The 21,771-nt window shown below is 38.4% G+C and overlaps 1 long non-coding RNA gene across 1 annotated transcript; it reads right to left on the bottom strand.

Annotated features, from left to right (window-relative positions):
• Positions 1-1,328: 1,328 nt before the first annotated feature.
• LOC129049967 (uncharacterized) lies at positions 1,329-8,862 on the bottom strand. The gene is made up of 3 exons (XR_008513441.2): positions 8,652-8,862; positions 3,021-3,138; positions 1,329-1,547 (listed from the first exon to the last, which is right to left on the bottom strand). It is a non-coding gene; the product is annotated as an uncharacterized LOC129049967 (long non-coding RNA).
• Between the last annotated feature and the right edge of the window lie 12,909 nt (positions 8,863-21,771).

Here is a 21,771-nt window from a genome sequence, read left to right as displayed (position 1 = left end):
AGGGGGAAAAATGAAGAGTGTTAAAGCTGACAAGGTGTGGCCAGTGCCAGATAAAATAAGACCTCAAATAACTTAAGCATGTTAGACTTTGACCTATAGGTCACTGATTCTCAAACTTCAGTGTAGATAGGAATTACTTGAGGAGCTTGTTAAAATGTTGACTTGTTGACTTGTTAAAATGCTTGCTCAGACAAGCCCTGTTTGAATCTGCAATCCACAAAACTGTGAGATATAATAAAATGATGATTTTTTTTAAGCCACTGAGTTGTTGCACAAAGTTTTGTTGGGTAGCAACAGACAACCAACACAGAATCGGGCCTCATATGCACTAACTACATATTAAAATCACTTAGGGAGCTTTTTAAAAATATTGATTACTAAATTCTAACTTTAGGGACTCTGATTCCATTGGTCTGAAGTGAGGCTTATGTATTGATAGTTTTAAGCTCCCAAGATAATGCCTTATAATAGACTCTATATAGATTTTGATGTGCAGCCAGAGTTTAAGGCCATTGCAACAGGTGTTGAAGAACCATGGAACAGGTTTGAGCAGGTAGCTGATGTAATCAAGCTTGTGTATAATACCATCATTGTCAACTATACAGAAGACAGAGCTGAGTTGAAGACTGGATCTAGGAAAATCAACTAGGAAGCTGCTGCAGAAATCTAGGTGAGAAATGACAGGGGCTTGAACTAGGACAGTGGTAGCAGGGCTGGAGAGGAGAAGATGAATGAGAAAGATTTAGATGACAAAACAGGTAGTTCTTGGATAGTGAATATGAGAGATGAGGCAAAGGAAGGAGCTCAATATATAGTTGAGGAATGCAGCCTGGGTGCCTGGGTCGATGATGGTGACATTCATAGTAACTGGAATCGCAATAAGAAGAGAAACAAGTACAGCCTTAGTGATAGGTTGACTTCACATTACCTGGAATATCTAACTGGAGCTGTCTGGCAGAGAGTTGGATATATTAATTTGAAATTCAGGAGAGAGGTGTTAGCTACAGATATTGAGGTAGATACTAGCTAAGGGGAAGAGAATGGAGGTGATCTCCCAAGTATGAATCTCCAAGTATGAATCATCCATTAGCCTGTTGGGCAAGAAAAGCCATGGCTGAGGATAGAACCTCGGGGACACTAAGGTTTGTGTGGGTCAGGTGAAAACCTTGAAGGAGGCCAAAAATAAATAACCAGTCAAATCACCTGGCTATATTGGGAGTCAGTGAGGGATACTTAGGCTGTAGATTTCAACCCCATTTCCACCCCTCTTTTATGGTGTCTTTCTATTCTGCAGAGGTGAAAAGTCATCAAATGATACTTGCTTGGTTGGAAGGCAGATGGGAGGCAGAGGCCATCCTCTGTCAGCTGTTTCTGCTGGCAAGTAAAGTCACGTATTCATGAGTGAAGAGACAATTGCAGGGCCAGATTCAGAGGGCCAGATGATGGCTTTTTGGCTTCCATGTCCCTTTATACCCATGCCTATATTTCTTATGGCCTTATGGACTGTTAGAATCCACTATCTTCATGCTGCAGCTCTGGATTCATACCTTTAAAGTTAAATAAAATTGTATTTGCTTATTGTCAGCATTTCTTAACATGTTAAAATCTCTAAGCTGCTTCAAAAATCTCGATGCAAACTTCCCATGCTCAGATATCCTGATTTAACACAGCGAAGGAGTGGTCCAGGCATTATTATGTTTTTAAAAACATTCCAGGTAACTCTACTACATGCCTAGACTTAACTATTGACTTTTCAGTGGGCTGGGAAAGGCAGACCCACCCTTAATCTGGGTGGCCACAATCTAATCAACTGCCAGCATGGCTAGAATATAAGCAGGCAGAAAAATGTGAAAAGAGAGACTGGCCTAGCCTCGCAGACTACATCATTCTCACATGTTGGCTGCTTCCTGCCCTTGAACATCATACTCCAAGTTCTTCAGTTTTAGGACTTGGACTGGCTCTCCTTGCTCCTCAGTTTGCAGATGGCCTATTGCGGGACCTTGAGATCATGTGAGTTAATACTTAATAAACTCCCCTTTATATATACCTAGTAGCTCTGACCCTCTAGAGAACCCTAATACAGGTGTAGTCTTGATTATTTTGGTACAAACCTTGCATGCCCATTGTGTCTTCATGGTATGGATCAAGAAGTTGGGTGGTTGTCTGGTTTTCAGAGAAGAAACTGAGGGTGTTATTTACCTTGATTTATACTCTAAGTAAAACTTAGGTTGACTTAGGCTTCTTGAATTCAAAAGCTACATTTTTAATGTTTACATACCTATAAGCACCTTCCTTGCCCTAAGTAGGTGAGCTATAAGTAATTGCAGAATAAATATTAGTGACTCAAGTAGTCTGTAGAAGATTGGCTTCTAAATCTATTAAGTTTCCAGAAAGCATTTTTGTAAGTACTCATTTATTTTTTAGATATTCATTAACAAGCTAGATTTGGGTTTGATCTGGAGTTAGGGTGTTAATATAGCATGTGAATGAGATGAACTAGGAGTAGAACCTGTTTTTCATGCCAACCACATCTAATCAGGCTAACGTCCTTCAAGTCAGTTTTCTGATTAAACATGCCAATTATCAGTTAATTGCTAGAGAATAGATGGAACTGACTCATTTATCTTCAAATTCCAAGCTGGAAGCCACAAATGAACAAGAATAATTCTAGCTCCACAGTTAACTAAATGCCAGGCTAAACCTGGCCAGTGTCACTATAAAATATGTCCTCAGGCTTCACAACCCTAGCATATAGTACCAAAGAGATTTAACCTCAATAGGGTGTTTTGAAGAGCGTTATCACAGCAGAGAGCTAAAATCCAATAGCACAAACCACATGGATCCACATTTTTCAAGATAAATACTTCACATGACTCCTTAATTAGTCATTAACGATAATTAACCTTGTGGGAAAAATGACTCATCTGATTGGTAAAAATACACTTGGTTTCACTTGGGTCTACTGTCTTCTTTCTAAGGTTACAGAGGAATTGTCTTTCCTTGTACTCAGGTTTACTCACCTGGAAAGCAGGAAGACAACTTTGGATGACCCTTCTGTCAAGTTTTGAAAGACTTGGAGTACAAATCTGATACTGTATAAAAAAATCTGATCTCTCTTAAATAAGCCTGCTCTTCTCCCTGGGGGAGACGGAATGGACACCGGTTCAGCTGCCTTAAACATTACATTGGTTGATCAGTGATAAATAATGCAAGATTTCTCACTTTACTGGCTTCCCCAGAAAAACCAATCTAGGGACTCAATTTATTATTCACCTAAATGCATGGATCAATTAATACACATTTTTTACTCCTGGATTTTAATCAGATTTGAAACAAATGTGCTATGATACCATGAAGGAGCAAGATATGTACAAGTTCCAATACTGAGGCAAAATCCTTCTAATTTCTCATTTTCAGTACAGATATGATATAATCCTTCTAATTTCTCATTTTCAGTACATAGGAAGAAAATCCTATGAGTTTCATTGTCCACATAATTGCCAGATTGATTCCCCTTTCTTGCCCAGGGAGAATCAAGATAAATGCAATAGGCAAGAGGTGAATGGGCTATTCTTTTGACCCTAGGGGAGAAAGTCACAGGGGTTGGGAACCTATTTTATTAAAGTGGTATAAGCCTTGTTAAGGGGTTGTTCATGGATATTCAATTTAAAACAGATCTAGGTGACTCTTTTCTCCCATTATGGCTACTTCTCATATAGTAGTTCCAATTTCCACGGAAGAACCCTGGGCAATTAGTCCACAGGTAACTTGTTCAGCCCTGAAATTAGGATCCACTACAGATGGTGATGGCCCCTGTCTTACAATAGTTCAACTTAAAATTTTTTGATTTTACCATTGTGCAAAAAAGATATGTCTTCAGTAGAAACCATACTTTGAGTACCCATACAACCTTTCTGTTTTTCACTTTCAGTACAGTATTCAATGAGTTACATGAGATATTCAACACTTTATTATAACATAGGCTTTGTGTAAGACGATTTGCGCAACCATAGGCTAATGTAAGTGTCCTGAGAATGTTTAAGGTAGGCTAGGCTGAGCTATGGTGTTCAGTAGGTTAGGTGTATTAAATGCATTTTCAACTTACAATATTTTCAACTTATGGGTTTATGGGGATGTAACCCCATTGTTAAGTCAAGGAGCACCTGCAATAGAACCTATGGCACTTGCTTGAGATACAGCAAACCAGAAGGTTAAAGTCAAGTCGTATGAATTGTTCCTCCTTCATGTGGTGTAGTGGATGCTGTGGTACAGCACCCAAATCCTGCTTTTAGAATCTAGACCCTCATTCCCTCAGCTTCCTGCGGTGTTGGCTACTGAAGGGTCACAGCAAAGTTACCCTTTAAAAATTGCCAAGAGCTGAAGGGAGTTACCTCGCCCGATGTTATGCCCTCTCCCTCCCAGGCTGGTCAGTGTATAGTGTGGAGAGGGAACATGAGTGTGGGTGTAGATGTGAGTAGTGGTGGTTATACAAAAGCTCAGGCCCTTTCCTTGATATGCATAATTCTGAAGGGCCACTCAAGCTCCAGAGGTTCCTACGGGATCAAAAGAGGACTCTGTTGCAACTGTGTCACCGTTCATCTCCCTCTGCCCAGTCTTGCTTCCTTCATTTCCTGAAGGGTATTGTTTCTCAGGGTACTCCCAATAAACCGCCTGGAAATAGATCTGCGCCTCAAGGCAAGCCACATCTCTCCCACCCTTTGCAAAGCAAAATATGGGCACAACTCAGTTCCTAGAAGTATCCTATGTCATTTGTATTTGGTATATTCAGATAAATAATTACAATGTTGAAAAACTTCATTGATTTGGGCCAAGTTAGCGTTTGTCACCCTTTAGACATCATGTAACTGGGTACTTTTAGAATAATATAGTAACTTTTTTCCTAAATGGACAACTGCACCTGTATTTATTTGGTTTGTAAAACATTGTGCATATATCTAGTATGCAACGTTTAAAGTAGATTAAGTCTCTAATGTGCTGGAGTGTTTTCAACACTCAGGTACTTTAGAAGCACTCTAAAAATTGATACGCTAACTACAGATTATTTTCTTCTGTTTAAAGCAGATCATCAAAGGGCCTTGTTTTGGAAACATGTCATTATTTTAGTTCTGTCAGTGATTTATTCTAAAAATTCTTCCATTTACTCCAAGTTATTGTCATTTTTTTACTATTATGATTAGGAATGTCTAAATTAACAATAAAGTGCCGTTAGTCAAATCAGCATATGTTAATAGTTCAGGTATATTAAATATCTACTTTGCCTCAAGTACTTTCTATGTATAAATTCATATAATTCTTACATGGGATAAGTGCTATTGTAATCACTTTTTTCCAAATGAGGAAACCTGCACAAAGTTGCAAACCTAGGAAGGAGCATAGCCAGATTTTTGATTCAAGCAATTTGGCTCCAGAATCTGTGCCCTCAGCCACTTCACTGTCACCTCTTCAATATCTAGGGCTGAGAAAAAAGGAAAAGGGGCTAAAATATTTTATGGAGGTGGGAGGGTTGTAGAAAAGAAATATTACTCATATTTAGAGAAATCAGGGAAAGTTTCAGAGAAGTAATAATGTTTGAACCAAGTTCTATAAAATAAATATTACTTAGAAGTTATAGTGAATCTCTTTCTCCTTGAAAAAAGGCCCTATAAGAAAACCTCCCTTGCTGGAAGTTTCAGCAAAGAGAAAGGGAGCACAATGGGCTGAAATAATAAAAGGGAAAACCTAGCTAACTGATTTTCTCTGTCAATAAAAATAAATCATTGTCTGCCTGGCACTGTAGGGAATTTCAAGACTTTTGATGTATGGTCAACGTCTGCAGAAACTTAGAACTAGTTGAAGTTGAGAAGGTACCAAGCCATCAAGTTCTAGATGGTGAATACCAAATGAGAGTATAGTTGGGTAAGTGGTAAAAGAAAGCTGGCCAGTGTCAGCAGTCCTGTCCCCAGCCCCATCCTCAGGGTATATTTCCAAAGACTCGTTGAAAGACAGTCACTAAGGATTCATCAGAAGAGGATGGTTTACTGGGAAGTATTTGCAGTATTAGAAGTGGAAATGATATGAGACCCAGGGTGCAGAAGAGTCTTTGAGACTAGATTAGAGCTGAGCTTTGCGCATTCCAAGGTTTTCAAGACTTAACCCTTATAGCACTTTATGGAGCTTGCCAACCCAAGAGGAAAATGGCAGAGTGGTATTCTTAGGGAAGTCTGTGTCCTTGGTGCTAGAGTCCCCAGGCTTTTGAGATTGCTGACTGCTATCAAAGGACCACATGGGCCCAAGCACTTCAGCAGTACCAGTGAAGACAAAAGGCCAGACTGTGCTGAATTGACCCCCAGGGCCTTTATGTAATGAGTGGGGTGGAGAGCCCCAAAAAGAGCTGAGATTGGCATTTTCCATCCTGTCCAGTAGAGCTTCTGAGTCTTTAAATTTGATAGAGAAAAATAAAGTGGCCCGGGCGTGGTGGCTCATGCCTGTAATCCCAGCACTTTGGGAGGCTGAGGAGGGCAGATCATGAGGTCAGCAGTTTGAGACCAGCCTGGCCAACATGGTGAAACCTCATCTCTACTAAAAATACAAAAATTAGCCAGGCGTGGTGGTGGACGCCTGTAATTCCAGCTACTCGGGAGGCTGAGGCAGGAGAATTGCTTGAACCTGGGAGGGGGAGGTTGCAATGAGCCAAGATCACGCCACTGCACTGTAGCCTGGGTGACAGAGTGAAACTCCATCTCAAAAAAAAAAAAAAAAAGAAAAGAAAAGAAAAGAAAGAAAAAGAAAAAGGAAAAAAAAGGAATTGGTGACTATTTAGAAAAACCTTGGTATTTAATTTTATCTATGTATGTTTAACCAGAAGAAAATATATGAAGACACATAATTCCCTCCTTTTTCTCTGTGTTTCAAAACTTTACTAGCATTCCGTTATTATCTCCTTCTTCCTCTCTCTCACTCCTCCCTCCCTCTTTCTGATAGCATGGCTGGGCTCTGGTCCATAGTTTCAGGAGAACATGGAAAGCCAGCTCTCTAACTTCCTAGAGCAGATACTTTGAACACTTTAATAACAATGAATTTGCTTCTTTGCCTCACATTTTTCTCCCATTTCTTCCTCTTGTTCTTTGTATGTCATGACAATTGGCTTTATTTTTGGCACAGTTCATTTTTTATATCAAAGAGTTACCAGTTTCTGACTTTGCTGAGGAGAAAAACTCTTTTACCTTGATAAATTACACATAGCAAATATTTAGGAAGATGTAGTTAAGATGAATAAATGATTTCTAACAATGAGCAGGTAAGATATAAAATGACTGTGATATTGTGAAGTGTATATTTGGTCTTAGACCTCTGTTTCCTGACATACAACTCCTAGAGTCCTTAGAATCTCCAAAGTGATGTGTTTTGTATGCTAATGAGTTGAATCATGATTGGCAACCCCTAGGCAGCCTCAGGATGGGGACTGGTCACAAGAAAGACCATGGCAGGATTAGAGGGTTGGGACCTTCAGCTCTACCTCCCAACCTCTAGGGAGAGGAGACAGACTGAAGATTAAGGGCAGGGTTAGAAGAGTTTCCAGACAGCTGAACACATGCAGGCTTACAGGCAGGTGAAAGGGTGGTGCACCGCAGCTCCACAGGGATAGAAGCTCCTATGCTCAAGACCCTTCCAGACTTCACCCAATATATCTCTTGACCTGACTATTTGTGTCTTTTAAAGTATCTTTTGCAAAAAACTGATAATAAGTGAATATTTTCCTGAGTTTTACGAGCCACTCTAGCAAATTATTCAAACCTGAGGAGGGGGTTGTGGGAACTCTGATATACAGCTTGTTGGTCAGAAACACAGGCAACATTGCCTGCGGCTTGTGACAGGCATCAGAGGTGGGAAGGACAGTCTTGGGGACTGAGCCCTCAACCTGTGAGAATCTAACACTATCTCCAGGAGGATAGAGTTGGAATTGAATTAGAGGACTCTCAACTGGTATCCACTGAAGAATTGAGTGCTTGAGTGTTGGTGGGGGAAACCCCACACACACATTTGGTCACAGAAGTGTTCTGTGTTGATTGTTGTTGTGGTTGGAAAGCAGAGAAAAAACAGTTTGATTTGTGTTTCCAGGTACAATGTCCTAAGATGTCCAGCCTTGCTCCTGACAGCTGCTAAGTTTAAAATTGCATCCTTCAGAACAGGAGTAGAATCTCCTTGGGAAAGATGGGGTGTTGCTTTAAAAAAAAAGTCCCTTGGAAATGATCTGGAAGTTTCAGAGAACGATTTTCTATAGGCTTCTTGAAACATCATCAACTATCACAGAAGAAATGTCAATTTGACAAGTTTCCTCATTTAGGGGGAGATGTCAGATATCCATAAATGACAAGAGCAGAAAGTTCCAACTTGAATCCAATGATAACCGAATGTTGCAATTACGTTTTTCAAGTGTTCCTGTAAAAATTCTAATTGGGTGGACAGTACTCCCAAACATAAACAAGAAGGATGAGCACCATAGCCCAATTCAAGTCCCCAGAAGAGTCAGGGACCCACACAATCTAGTATTTAAGTCAAATAAACTCGAAGGGGTTTATTCAGGGTACCAGAGTCCCAGCTAACAGATTATTCTCACAAGGGATTGAGACAACGGATACCAAACTACAAACTTTATCACTGTAGATGCTAGCTAGAAAGCCAGCTAAGCATGAGCCTGCCCTGGGACTTCTTACCGCTCTCCCTGAATGGAGCCCAAGTCAAGCACTAGAGGAAAGATGGTTGCCCCTGTGCAGGGAGTGAGCAGCCTGGTGTGGACAATTTGCCACATGGAAGCAGGAGTGGTGAAGAGGGGAAGCAGAGTCTGAGGGCTGACAGTCTCAAAGAGAGAAACACTGGGCCACACACAGTCAGTTACTCATGATGCACCAGTGTGTCCCATGATTCATTCCTCTTCACATGAAGGTAAAGAGGGACAAGGATTCGTCTAGGCAGCAGCCTCCTGAAGAGTGAAGTAAAAGTTCTCTCTCTTCGGAGACTCAAATACTCCAAACAGAAGTCTACAAAGAGTGTTATGTATGGAGTCTTTCTATATCAATTTGCTAAGGCTTTTGCAACAGTATATCACAAACTGAGTGGCTTAAACAACAGGAACGTATTGTCTCACAGCGCTGGAGGCTGAATGTCTGAAATGAAGGTCTTGGCAGGGTTGGGTTCTTCTCAGGGCCATAAGGAAGGATCTGTCCAGACCTCTCTCCTTGGCTTGAAGAAGTCGTCTTGCCTCTCGTCGACGGTCATCTTCATCTTTTCACATTGTCCTCCCTCTTTGTCTGTGTCCAAATTTCTTTCTTTTTCTTTTTTTTTATAAGGACACCACTCATATTGGATTAGGATCTGTCCTAAGGACCTCATTTTAACTTGATTACCTCTGTAAAGACCCTGTCTCCAAATAAGGTCATGTTAGGTATGGTTTCTTGAATCAAATGTTCCAGGAAAAGCCAGTTGAATAAATGTAGCAGTTTATCAACTTATCCAGCATATGCCAGACAGCAAAATGTCTGATGTATGTGCGCCCTTGGGGCAGCATGGCTTATGCTAGAGTGCCCAACCATGCTCCTCCAATTGCTGCTAATTCTGAACAAGAATGTTGGGAAAGGAATTCTCAATTTCACAAATGCTTTTGGGTCCCACATCTCAAAGAGAGTCTCTGTCAGGAACATGAATAACGGGCTCATCTGCACATGTTCCCTGTCAGAATTGTTCAGCGATCCAGAGCTCCCGTCTCTAAATATTTACAAAGTACTACTTATCAGAATGAAAGAGAATGTTTCTGTACCACAATGTCAGGCATATGGTAGCAGCATGAAATAGAAGATAAATCGTGCGGGGTGATTCCAACTGGATTTAATGCCAGCAATAATTATTTTTAATCAGATGCAAGGTTCCCTTGATGATACCAGACCATGTAACATTGGGAAATAATTTTGTCAGTTTTCATTGTCTGATGCTGTTTCTATAAATAATCTTGTAGGACCTTTTGAAGTATAGCTTTTTATCTTTTCTTTAACCCTTTTCATTCTCTCTTTCTACGGGAATGGCCTATTCTCTAAATCCTGGCTTTTGATTACAAGATGCCTTTATAAAATTACATAAAGCATTTGAGGCAGGGCAAATGCTGTCACAAATACACATAATTTCAACAAATTTAATGATTCCCTGTGCACATCTTACCTCTCCCAGTCCCCCCAAAATAACTGATAACCTGAGAGCAGTCCCAATCAGGTGATATTTCATTGGTATTTGAAATGTGTTAGTGCCTGAGTCCAGAAGCAGGTTAGATGTGTCTCTGGGGTAATAAGAGCCCCAGTGGGCACCTCTTCGCAAAGGCTGTGTGTGTGTATGTGTGTGTGTGTGTGCGCCACCACATCCACATGCATCTCATGAAAACCAAAAAAGCATTTCCTAGCCAGCTGTGATCTGGAATTTTAAAAAATAGCTGGTAATTTTTAAAATAACTGGCTATTTGAATTCACTTGTAGGTTTAAAGTTTGTGTGTAGGGATACAGCTAAAAATCCCATTTTCAACCAATACAAAGAGGACGTTCTTGTATAGGAGAATTTGATACCAATATGTGATTAAAGCAAAGCCACATCTGTGGTTCAAACCCAGCATTTGGGTCAGGCTGATGAGTCCTTGGCTGTAGAGAGAATTTTGCCCTCTGGGCTTTATGCAATGCTGGAAGGTAACACCTGAAACACAAATCAGTTCACAAGCTCAGCCACTCTCCAGTTCCAAGTTTGCTGACTGCCAGAGATGCTCTGTCCTGTGAGCTAAGGAATGGCTATTCATCCCTCCTGCAACTAAGTTATTCCAGCTGCTTCCTTTGGTGCAGACTAAAGTGGATCCCACATAGCTGCTGCCACCCCCAGAGCCAGAATCTCATTGGTAGACCTCCAACAGGGAAGCACTAGCTGCTGGGGAGTCATAAAAATGTCCAAGGTTCACCATCAACCGTAGTTCTATTGGGGTCAATGTGAAGATTACAGATTTCCAGATGCGCCCCTACCTATAACCGATCTTGTTACCTTGCCTTCAGACAAATAATCCATTTTACAATCTGCCTTTGTCGCTTGATCAAAAAAGGCAAGAAAAGCCTTCTTGCTTTCTCATTTATAACTTTACTGATGATCCAGGGGTGTAAAAACCTCTGAGTCACCAAGCAAAGTTAGGGACATTAGTGTAGGCACTGAGAAAGGAAATGATCCTGATGACTGGGTAGCAATTTCTTTCTCATGTCAGGTGGTTTTCAATTCTTAGCTTTTAAAGGAAGACCGAATCTAGTTGTCACCTCATATATTGTTAAAAATAATTTTGGATAATAGATCATCATGTGATTTTTTGTTTTGCAAATAACTCAGAGAGATGAACACAATTGGGAACTCTATTATAGCAAACCTCTTTCTATTCCATCTACTTATTTAGCACTTTGCTTAAATACTTGGAGAAAGTTACTATGTGCCAGGGACAGGTTTAAGCCCTTTACAAGCATTAACCCATTTAATACTCACAAGAACCCCATAAGGTAAGTTTTATTGTCATCCCTATTTTACAGATGAAAAAGAAAGCTCAGAAAGGCTGTTTGTCCAAGGTCAGAGAGGTAGAAATGACAGAGCTGCGATTTGAACTCAGGCAGACTGACCGCAAAGTTTTTGTGGACACAGGCTGCGCTTGGCTAAATATGGTTTCTCAGTTTATATCAATGGAAACAAAATGGGAATAAAATTATTGTTGAACTCTACCTTATTTTAGCAGTATCTCCATCTACTAACAAATGATTACAGTGAAAATTGTACATGCCCTATTCATATTAAGAAATAAATTTTCAATAAAATCTTACTTTTGTATTTAATCATTATCAAACTTTCTAACATATTTTTGCTATTTTTCATTAATATTTCTAAAACTTATATTGATGACCAATCCAGAAGAAATTTTATCATTTAAAGACTTAGTCACAAGCAATTGAAACATTAAATTCCATACACAAACACACATTTTTTGTTGCAAAGTATAATGGAGTAAAAAAAGTAAGATTTGTAAGTAAAATTACTACATTAAGATAAACTTCTTTGGGGGAAACTTGAAGCACAAAAAGGAACAATGTAAAATTTCCCATTTTAAAAGCTGAGCTTATATATTTCCCTCATTTTTGGCATTGATCTTTATATATCTTTTGAGATAATAGAATTTTTTTCTTAGATATAACACATTCATTTTTTAAGTGGATAATGTGTATGAAATTACTATAGTAGATTCCTTTGGATATGTTTTAAAGGGCAATGTAAAGGTTTTATTTTTAAATGTCAATAGTTACACTATGCTGGAAATTACACCCTTCATAACTATTCAGCTAATGATGATTTTTTGGGGGGTGTCAATCTAAAATGTGCAAAGGCTACATCATTTTTCAAAATTATTTTGGAAAATAAGTGTTATGTGAACAAAAATGTTCAAAGGCCACTGCTGTCATTATGGGCATCCCTCATCCACTCCTTGTGTATTTTATTTCTCTTACTCCTAACACATCCTAATTTATTCATTCAATTAATATTTGTTAAGCATGAACTACATGTTAGACATGGTATCAACATGACAATGAATAAGACAGCTGCATTCCTGATTTTATGAAATAGTGTGATGCTAAGTCCTGTGAAGTTTTTTCTTATTATTCCTTCTCTTGGGCTTCTGGATCACTTTCTTTTTTAAGTATTATTTTTAGTTGAGGCCTGGTGCCCCTGAGAAAAAAAAAAAAAAATTATTAAAACTATGGAATATTTCAAACATACAGAGAAGCATAAGGAACAGGAAAATGAACACTTGTGTTCTCAGCACCCAATTTGGACAAATCTTAACATTTTGCTCAACTGCTTCATATTCAAAATAAAACAAGAAAATGTTACGTACACAGTTGAAGTCACCTAACTACCTCTCCCTAATTCCATGTACTCTCCTCTCTTCTCAGAGGTAAACTCTATCCTGTATTGTGTTTCCAATTCCCAAGCAATTTCTATACTTTTACTGCAGATAAACAACATAGAGTTGTATTGTTTTGTGTGTTTTTAAACTATGCAATTATATTATTTTGCACACATCCTATAACTTGTTTTTTGTCCTCAACGTTTTTAGATTGATGTAGTTTATATATGTTACTCTAGTTAAATCCACTAATTTTTTTGCTATATAATATTTCATTGTATGAATACATTTGTTTAACCATTAACAATTTTTTTAACCATTCTTCTTTGATTGACATTGCATCTAACGTTTTGCATCACAAACAATGTGGCAATAAACATTCTCATGCACATCTCTTGTGCAAATTTTGAGAGTTTCTCTGGCATCTACATCTAGAAATGGAATTCCTAGGTTTTAGAGTTTGTACAGTTTTAACTTTATTAGTTATTGCCAACTTGCTTTTTAAAGTTATACAAGCTTACACTCCAACTGGATAAGAGCATTACTACTTCTATTCTGTTGGTGAATACCCTTGAATTTTCAAAATGTATACCTGGGTTCTCTTTTTTCCCTGCCATAAGGACCTGAACAGGTTTTAGCTACCCATTAACACTTCCTTCCTCATGTTATTGTTTCCTAGAGTTTTAGTTCTACCTTATTTTAAAAGCACAAAAATTTAATAATTTTGTAAATAAACATATAATTGTTGATGAAATTTGCCATTATCAATTTTTCTATTCTGTTCCCCTGAATTCACTTTGATTTGTATTGAAGTACATTCTCTAATCATTCTTTTAGAGGATGTATATCCTCTTATTGTTCTATGAGTGATATTGTGTCAGTCAATTTTCACATTACTATAAAGAAACTTCATAAAGGAAAGAGGTTTAATTGACTCACAGTTCTACATGCTTGGGGAGGCCTCTGGAAATTTATAATCATTGCAGAAAATGAAGGGGAAGCAAGGACCTTCTTTACATGGCGGCAGAAGAGAGAAGAGTGAGGAGCGAAGGGGTAAGAGCCCCTTATAAAACCATCAGATCTCGTGAGAACTCACTCACTATCAGGAGAACAGCATGGAGGAACCACCCCCATGATCCAGTCTCCTCACACCAGGTCTCTCCCTAGACGCGTGGGGATTATGAGGATTACAAAGGTTTGGGTGGGGAAACATCCAAACCATATCAGATATGTTACATTAGTCTTTCTTTAAAAAGTCTTAGTTTTATTCCTGAATGACAGTTTATATCGGTATACATGTGTATGTTGACAGCGCTTTTCTACCCTCAACACTTTGAACTTATGTCTCCATAGTGCCTATTGTTTCTGAAGAGTCTAGAAGTTCCTTCTTCTAAAAAGAAGCCTCTGCCATTCTAACTTTTATTCCTTTGTTTTGGTAGCTTTCTCTTTGTCCTTTACATTCTTCTATTTTACTATAACATGTCTAGGAATAGATTTATTTTTATTTATTCTGTTGGGTACTTGGAGTGTATATCATCTGAGGAGTCATAAAATATTCTTAGCTATTGTCTTTGGCTTTTTAATTCAATTTTTATCTAAATAAAAATACATGCACAAAATTTTAATAGTAAAATATTTCTGTAAGACAGAATGAAAAACAGCAAATTCCTGCCTCACCTTTCTCCAGTCCTGATTTTTTTTTTTTTTTTTTTTTGCTCCTTTGAAGTAGCCACTTTCTACTTTTAAATATTTTAGCTGTTTCTTTTAGAGTTTACTTCTATTCTTAAAAATAACATTTGTATACATTATTTTTATTTTTTTTTTTAGTTTTAGATTTATCTATTGACTTTCTAACATGAAGGATAACAATTTATCCCTTTTAATCCTCACCCTCCTCAAACACACATTTTGCAATCTCCATCCTTCCAATATAGTTATGTTATAATTTTAGTTAAACTGATGGAACATTTGCACTATTATAACTATTATTATTCATAACTGATCCATGCTGCGATCACACTTTTCTATTGAAAAGTTTTATTTCCCCTATACAAATAATTGCCTTGTTCTTTTATTCAGTTAAATTTTTATATACCTAGCATTAATCCAACTTTAAAACATATTTTTATATGATCAGACACATCAGATAATCTGCCAGTTTTATTTATGTCTTATAGATATCTCTCGTGGAGTCCTTCGACCTCCTCTTCCAATCTGAAGGGGTTGCTTCCTAGGTTGGTTGCACAGTTGTAATCCAGGAATCTCCCTTAATCATCTCGATTTCTTTTTCTTCTTTTCTAATTGAATTCACTGTTCCCTAGAGCTTAGGCTTTTGTCCTTTTTTGGATTATGTTTTGATGTTGACGGAGTATATTCTCAAACAGCTTTCTGAGGAAGGGTGCACAGAAAGTAAATTTTTTGAGACCTTGCATGCCTGAAAAACAAGATCTTTATTTCATTCTCTAGAATGAATAGACTAAAGTAGCCTAGTATAAAATTCTAGACTACTAGCACTTGGGGAGGCTGAGGCAAGTGGATCACTTGAGCCCAGGAGTTTGAGACCAGTCTGGCAATACGGCAAAATCCCATCTCTACAAAAAAGAAAAAATTAGTTGGGCATGGTGGTGCTCATGTCCCAGCTACTCAGGAGGCTGAGGTGGGAGGATCACTTGAGCCCAGAAGGTAGAGGCTGTAGTGAGCCGAGATCACACCACTGCACTCCATTATGGGTGACAGAGTGAGACCTATCTCAAAAACAAAAAAAAAAAAAGAGAGAGAGACAGAGAAAGAGAATTCTAGACTAAAAAATTTTCTCAGAATTTGCTGTTGAGCAGTTTAAATTTCTTATTCCTGATATTTTGTGCTTGAACTTTTATAAATAATATTTAAAATATACTAGATTCTTTTTTTTTTTTTTGAGATGAAGTTTTGCTCTTGTCACCCAGACTGAAGTGCAGTGGCACGATTTCGGCTCACTGAAACCTCTGCCTCCTGGGTCCAAGAGATTCTCCTGCCTCAGCCTCCCAATTAGCTGGAATTACAGGCACTCGCCACCACGCCTGGCTAATTTTTGTATTTTTAGTAGAGATGGGGTTTCATTATGTTGGTCAGGCTGGTCTTGAGCTCCTGACCTCAGGATACTCTTCTTAATCTCCAGGGACTTGGAATTTCAAAATAACATACATTGGTGTGGGTCTTTTTCTTTTGGGGGAGAATTTGGTGGGCCCCGGCAACCTAGAAACACATTTTCTTCAGTACTTGTAATTGTACTGAATGGAATTAAGTCATTTCGTCTGTGCCTGTTTTCCCTGATTCCAGAGTCCCTCACTATAACTTCTTCAACAAACAAAACTCCAGTCTTTTCCCAGAGAGTGAGGAGGGGTGGTGACTTGATTTGGCTGGATCTGGTGAAAAAGGAGATCTGGGTAGTTCACTGCTTCTTCAGTAAAGACTTTCAACCAATTTTCCTATTAGATATATCCAAGTCTCCAATTTCTGAACCATTCTTGTTTTTTGAGGTATAAATCATGTTGGTTACTGTTGACTTCTCCCTTTGTGGATTTGGCTTAAGCTCTCATTCACCAAATCTGCTATAATTTATTCACTTGTTTTCAAGCTTAAGTTTTGGATCTGTTTTCATTTCTCCTAGCTATAACTTAATAGATTTATTTGTTATATTTTTACTGTCATGTTAGTAAAATCTTGGTAAGAAGCAGTAATAAATACTTTCTTAACTAGAAGTTAAAGTTACTGTCTCTTCACATAATTACTCTTTATTATTCTTTCACATCTCTTTTTCTAGCATTTATATTAGATATATGTTGGAGATTTTTCATTTATCCTGTATCTTTTAACAGTTCAGCCATAATTTTAAACTCTTTGTCTCTCTGTGTTATGTCCTGTACAAATTACCTATTCATTTATTGTCTCTTCATTCATTCCAATCTAAAGTAAACGGCATCTTTTAAATTTTTATTTCAATGACTATTTTCTAATTTTGAAAATTTCTATTTATTTATTTTCTCATTCTTAGTTTATTTATATTTAGTTTTGTTTTATGATTTAATATTAAACTTTTATTAAAAGGTTCATTTCCTCTAAAATAAATTCATGTTAAAGATTCAAAGTTGTCATCTTTGTTAGCATTAAATTTCTTTGCATGTTTTGCATTTTGAGTTTGCAGGTCAATTTTCAGTGTTTTTCATTCTCTTTCTCCCCCATGCGCAATTATCCTTGTGCAGTGGTTTTATGGATGTCATTAGTTAGCTTCCAGATTTGGCAACATAACAGAAGTTCGGTTTTCCTGCCTTGATGTGATATTGGTGACATGCAGATTCATCTAGCCAACCAGTGGCTTAGTTTGGCTCCAGGTTGCGAGTTTATATCTGATTCTTCCTATTTTCCTAGACCTGTAGCATATTAAGAGCCTTGCCCCAGACAACAGTTTGAAGTAGCTTTTTTCGGACTCCTTTTAGGATCAGGGTGGCTCCACTAATTCAAGCAGTGAGCTTCAGAAATCTCACACAGAGCATGTTGAGTCTTCATTACCCTACAAGAGCCAAACTCCTATATACCACTGTCTGAGTTCAAGATCCCATATACGCCAGTGGTTTCAGCCCCTTTCATCACTTAGTGATTCTTTCCCAAATCTTAAGTTATGTTTGTCTTATTTTTGATCCTATGTCATTTTGCTTTTCTCTCTCTCTTTACTTTACTAGACTGGACCATATGAAATTGCTAGTTTCTTGGTAAAATGATCAAATATCAGCAGTCTTATACAGTTCACATTAATAAACCCATTTTTGCCATGTGTTTTGCATGAGCACATCAAAGTATGAACATATTGTGACATTTTGACTGGAGGTCTCTATACACTCTTTAATCCTTCTTTATTTCACCAATCAACTCACCTACTCACCAATCAATCAACCAAACAGACACAGACTAGAATCCATACACAGTTCCATGCAGAGACTCCCCAACCTGCCCCATAAAGGGCCTTTTAAATTTTGGAAGGCTGCAGAAAGGTAGGGAGGAAGCAGTGGGAGTTGATAAACAATGAACGTTTGAGAAAGAACTTTCAGTCTACCTCCTCCAAACTGCAGTATTCTTTCTGTCATCATCTAAAGGTTTAAACCAAATCAATTTTTATTGAATCTAAGAGCTATGATTATTTTGCTTTCATTTTTCAGAGGGAAGAACTAGAAAATATGCATAGTAAGAGAGAAAATAACATATTCATATTTCATTTTTATTATTAAAATCTTGACTTATAGCCATTATCAGCAAACATATGAATAGCCTAGCTGATACAATGAATAAAAAGCTGTGGGTAATGGAAATGTCTACTGTGTGCATTTTTGGAACTTGATTTTTATGAGAGACAAAGCAGAGAAAGCTGGAACACAAAGTTTTTCAAAGAAGTAAGAGACCAAGTATTCACCATGATGAACAATTCGATAGCTTCCTCTCAAACATACGAAGTTTAGGAAGCACTGATATCTGTTAGCCTCAAAAGATTCAGGATCCCTGAATTCTTGCTTCCACCCTATCACATACCCCTCCCAACACACACAGACTACTAGTTACCCCTAAACATCCATTCTGTCCTTGTTGTACATAATATGATCCCTGCTCTTTACCTGGGCACATTGCCACCCAGTTGAAAGACTACCTTCACCAAGCCATAAAGTAGTTGGCAGTGACCATGTGACTTAAGTTTGGCCATAGAGTTCCATGTGACTTCTGGGAAGTTTCCAAAAAGGGAGGGTCATGCTCTTGGTCCCTACATCTGTCTAGCTGCCTAGAGCAAAAATAGGAGGCTGGAGTTCAAGAAGACATCTCAGAGCCCCAGGGAGGGCAGAGGGGAGAGCTGGGAGAACCTGGGTCTGTGATGACTTCGTAGGGCTGCCAGAGCAGCTCTTCTCTGGCTGCTTCCACACTTCTTTCATTTGAGATAGACACAGTCTCCTGTCTTGTTCAAGCCACTATTACTTTCATTTTTTTCTGTTCTGTGTTGCCAATTGATAGTGCCTGCAAATTACCCTGGTCCTAAAATAAATTATGTATCATGATGCATTCATGTGATAAGGCTCAGCACTTAGCATTTTCATGACAAAGTGGAAGGGCAGAGAGGTTTGTCATGTGATTCATTGTACTTTAGTTCTAAATGCTTGAAAAACAGTTGGATTTCCCTTAAGTTTGTTTGATCATGCAGCAATTTCCAATGACTTCAGCCAGCAATATTTGAAAACTGTGGTTTCATGTCATAACTATCTGGGCCTCTAGAGTAAAATACATCTTTTGTTTTCAAATGTCAATCTCCCTCTGAAAGAGAAGAAATACTTTTAAAAGCTAAACCCTGTTAATTGCTGTGAGCTTGGCTTGTACATTACTTGCCTTGTATGTACAGGAACACCCACTACTTTCTACCCCCATAATTTCATCGTGTCCCTGGCTAAATCCTCATCATTCCTAAAGAGAAGGCCCATAGTTGTCAGGAATGTTTTGATTTAAAATGAGAGACATTTAACTCAAGCTAATGTAAGGAAAGGACAAAGTGTTCATGCCACTGAATAGTTCGTGAGACAGAGCTTCAAGCTTGACTAGGTCAGGTGGCATCATCAGAAATATGTTTTTTTGCATCCTATGACTTTGCTCTCCTCCATGATAGCAGGGTTTCTATGTATGGTGAACAAAATGGCTCCTAACAAACAAAAGTTCCCATAATCCTTCATGTTAACATTAATACCCAAAAAATAGGCTTCCCCTGATTTGTCTGGCTTAAGTCACATGTTCATCCTTGAACTAATCCTGTGGCTGGGGGAATGGAGTGTTCTGATTAGCGAGGCCTGGTCCACATGTCACCCTTGTAGCCAGGGGTACTACATTAGCAGAGCATGAGAAAAAAAGAAGAGTGATTTCATCATCACCAGAAGAGAGCATACTTAGAAAGAAAAGACAACAGGCATCTTCCATGGGCAATTCAAGAACTTTAAAAAACAGAAGGACAAATAATGTGTTACTGTCAACATCTTTGGATGCTTTCTCCGTTGCACCCTTTTCATCTTACTGTATTTTACAGCTAATTACATTTTACTGCTAATTAATTTGTAGTACAGCTAGTATTTATTATTAAGTATCTGTTATTTATATAAGTTTCTCATTCTTCTAACTTCTAAAGTTCTGGCTTTTCAACCTAGAGGTGCATGTTTGGTAAGACCAAAGTGATGTAGAAATGGAGGGATTTAAAATTCTTTGTTTTAAACAGATGAGATGGTTGGGTTTGGAAGCTTTGAGGAATACTGACATAGAGAGTGAAATAGCTCTGATTTAGGAAATGCTTTGAATACTGGGTTCTATCTATATGGGAAAGGAATAATACTGACAACTAGCATAAAATGGATGGTAGAATTCACTTAGCATAAATTTTTATGTCCTAAGAGTTTCATCTCCAATTTATGCAGAAACCTCTGTGTGAGTCAGTTAGAGAGAGGAAGCCAGGACATGGTAAGACCAAAGGTGGATCATGAGGGACTGTTCACCAGTCATCCAAATGGCAAATGTTGTGCTCAGCCCTGACCAAATGGCATCAACAGCCAAGTGTTCCTGATGTGGAAGTGGCGTAGGCAGAAGACAGCATGTAAGTCAAGGGGTGGCCCAAGTGTGGTCTAGGACTCCACCCAGTAGTGCTGGTTACAGAGAGATCAGTGTTCATTCCTCAAGAATAGGTAGTGGCAAAGGCTAGGCGAACTCTCCAAACCTCATAAAAGTAGTTTAGTATTTAAAGAAAAACTTTACGTCCAGGAGGCACCTTTAGGTACAAATCAAGAAACAAAGGCAATAATAGCACAGTGATGACTGGGAAGTTGGTCATGGCTTTGATCGAGGGCATGCAGTTGCCAGACAAATCCCAGATTCCAACAACTGGAGAGTGTATAACTGCTAATACCTTGCTGACTTGGAGCACAATGGCTGGAAAACTTAGGGCTGAGATTTCCAGTTTAAGATTTCAGCTTCAAGAGTCTTAGAATGAAGAGGAAAAAACAAAATGATGAATTTGAAGCAATCTTCAACTACTTTATAAACTTACACTTATTTTTATATTTTGAAGCACCTACTCCAGTGCTGGCGATTGTACTCAGTACAGATGTACTGGATTAAAGGAAGAATGACATAAACACTCATTCATCTGTCCCAGTGTGGGGGGTAATGAGTGTATCCACAAATGGGAAGAATTCTGGCTGGGCCATCTGCTGATGCAAACTTAATCCACTTGCTGCAGGGTTCTAATCTACTGAGCCAACCAGTTTCCAGGCCACATTTCCAGGATCCACCAAAACTCTTGTTAATATCAATCTGTTTTCTAGCTCCTAGGAAACAATGTGAGCTCTTGGTCTATGCTTTCTTGAACTTTGAGAGGACAGCTATTGGCAGTAGAAACATGTGGTTTTTCACCCCTAGAATGATGACATCTCCAGGCCCAGTGACTATCCATGAAGGGAATTTTGTGATTTTATAGTTTTTATACTGAGGAAGTCTGGCACAATACTTCTGGACATGCTCACCCATTGTATCTTTCTGGCTCCAATATTTTAAAAAACCCTCTTTCCTCTTACTTATTTCCTTCTTAAAGAGCATGTAAACCCTGGTTAGAGAGGAAATCACTCATTGCTTCCATAGGATTGCTAAATAGTTTTTGGAACGTCTTGGAAATCAAACAAAGTAGGTGTCACCAGACTATCTTGGCCATCATTGGGCTGACAGATGTCATATCCAGGTTGTCCTCATGCCCAAGTAGTTAGTGGGAGCCAGGC

The sequence above is a fragment of the Pongo abelii genome, chromosome 15, assembly GCF_028885655.2.
Source record: "Pongo abelii isolate AG06213 chromosome 15, NHGRI_mPonAbe1-v2.0_pri, whole genome shotgun sequence".
In the NCBI taxonomy this organism is placed as follows: domain Eukaryota; kingdom Metazoa; phylum Chordata; class Mammalia; order Primates; family Hominidae; genus Pongo; species Pongo abelii.
This window is presented reverse-complemented; position numbering and strand designations above follow the sequence as displayed.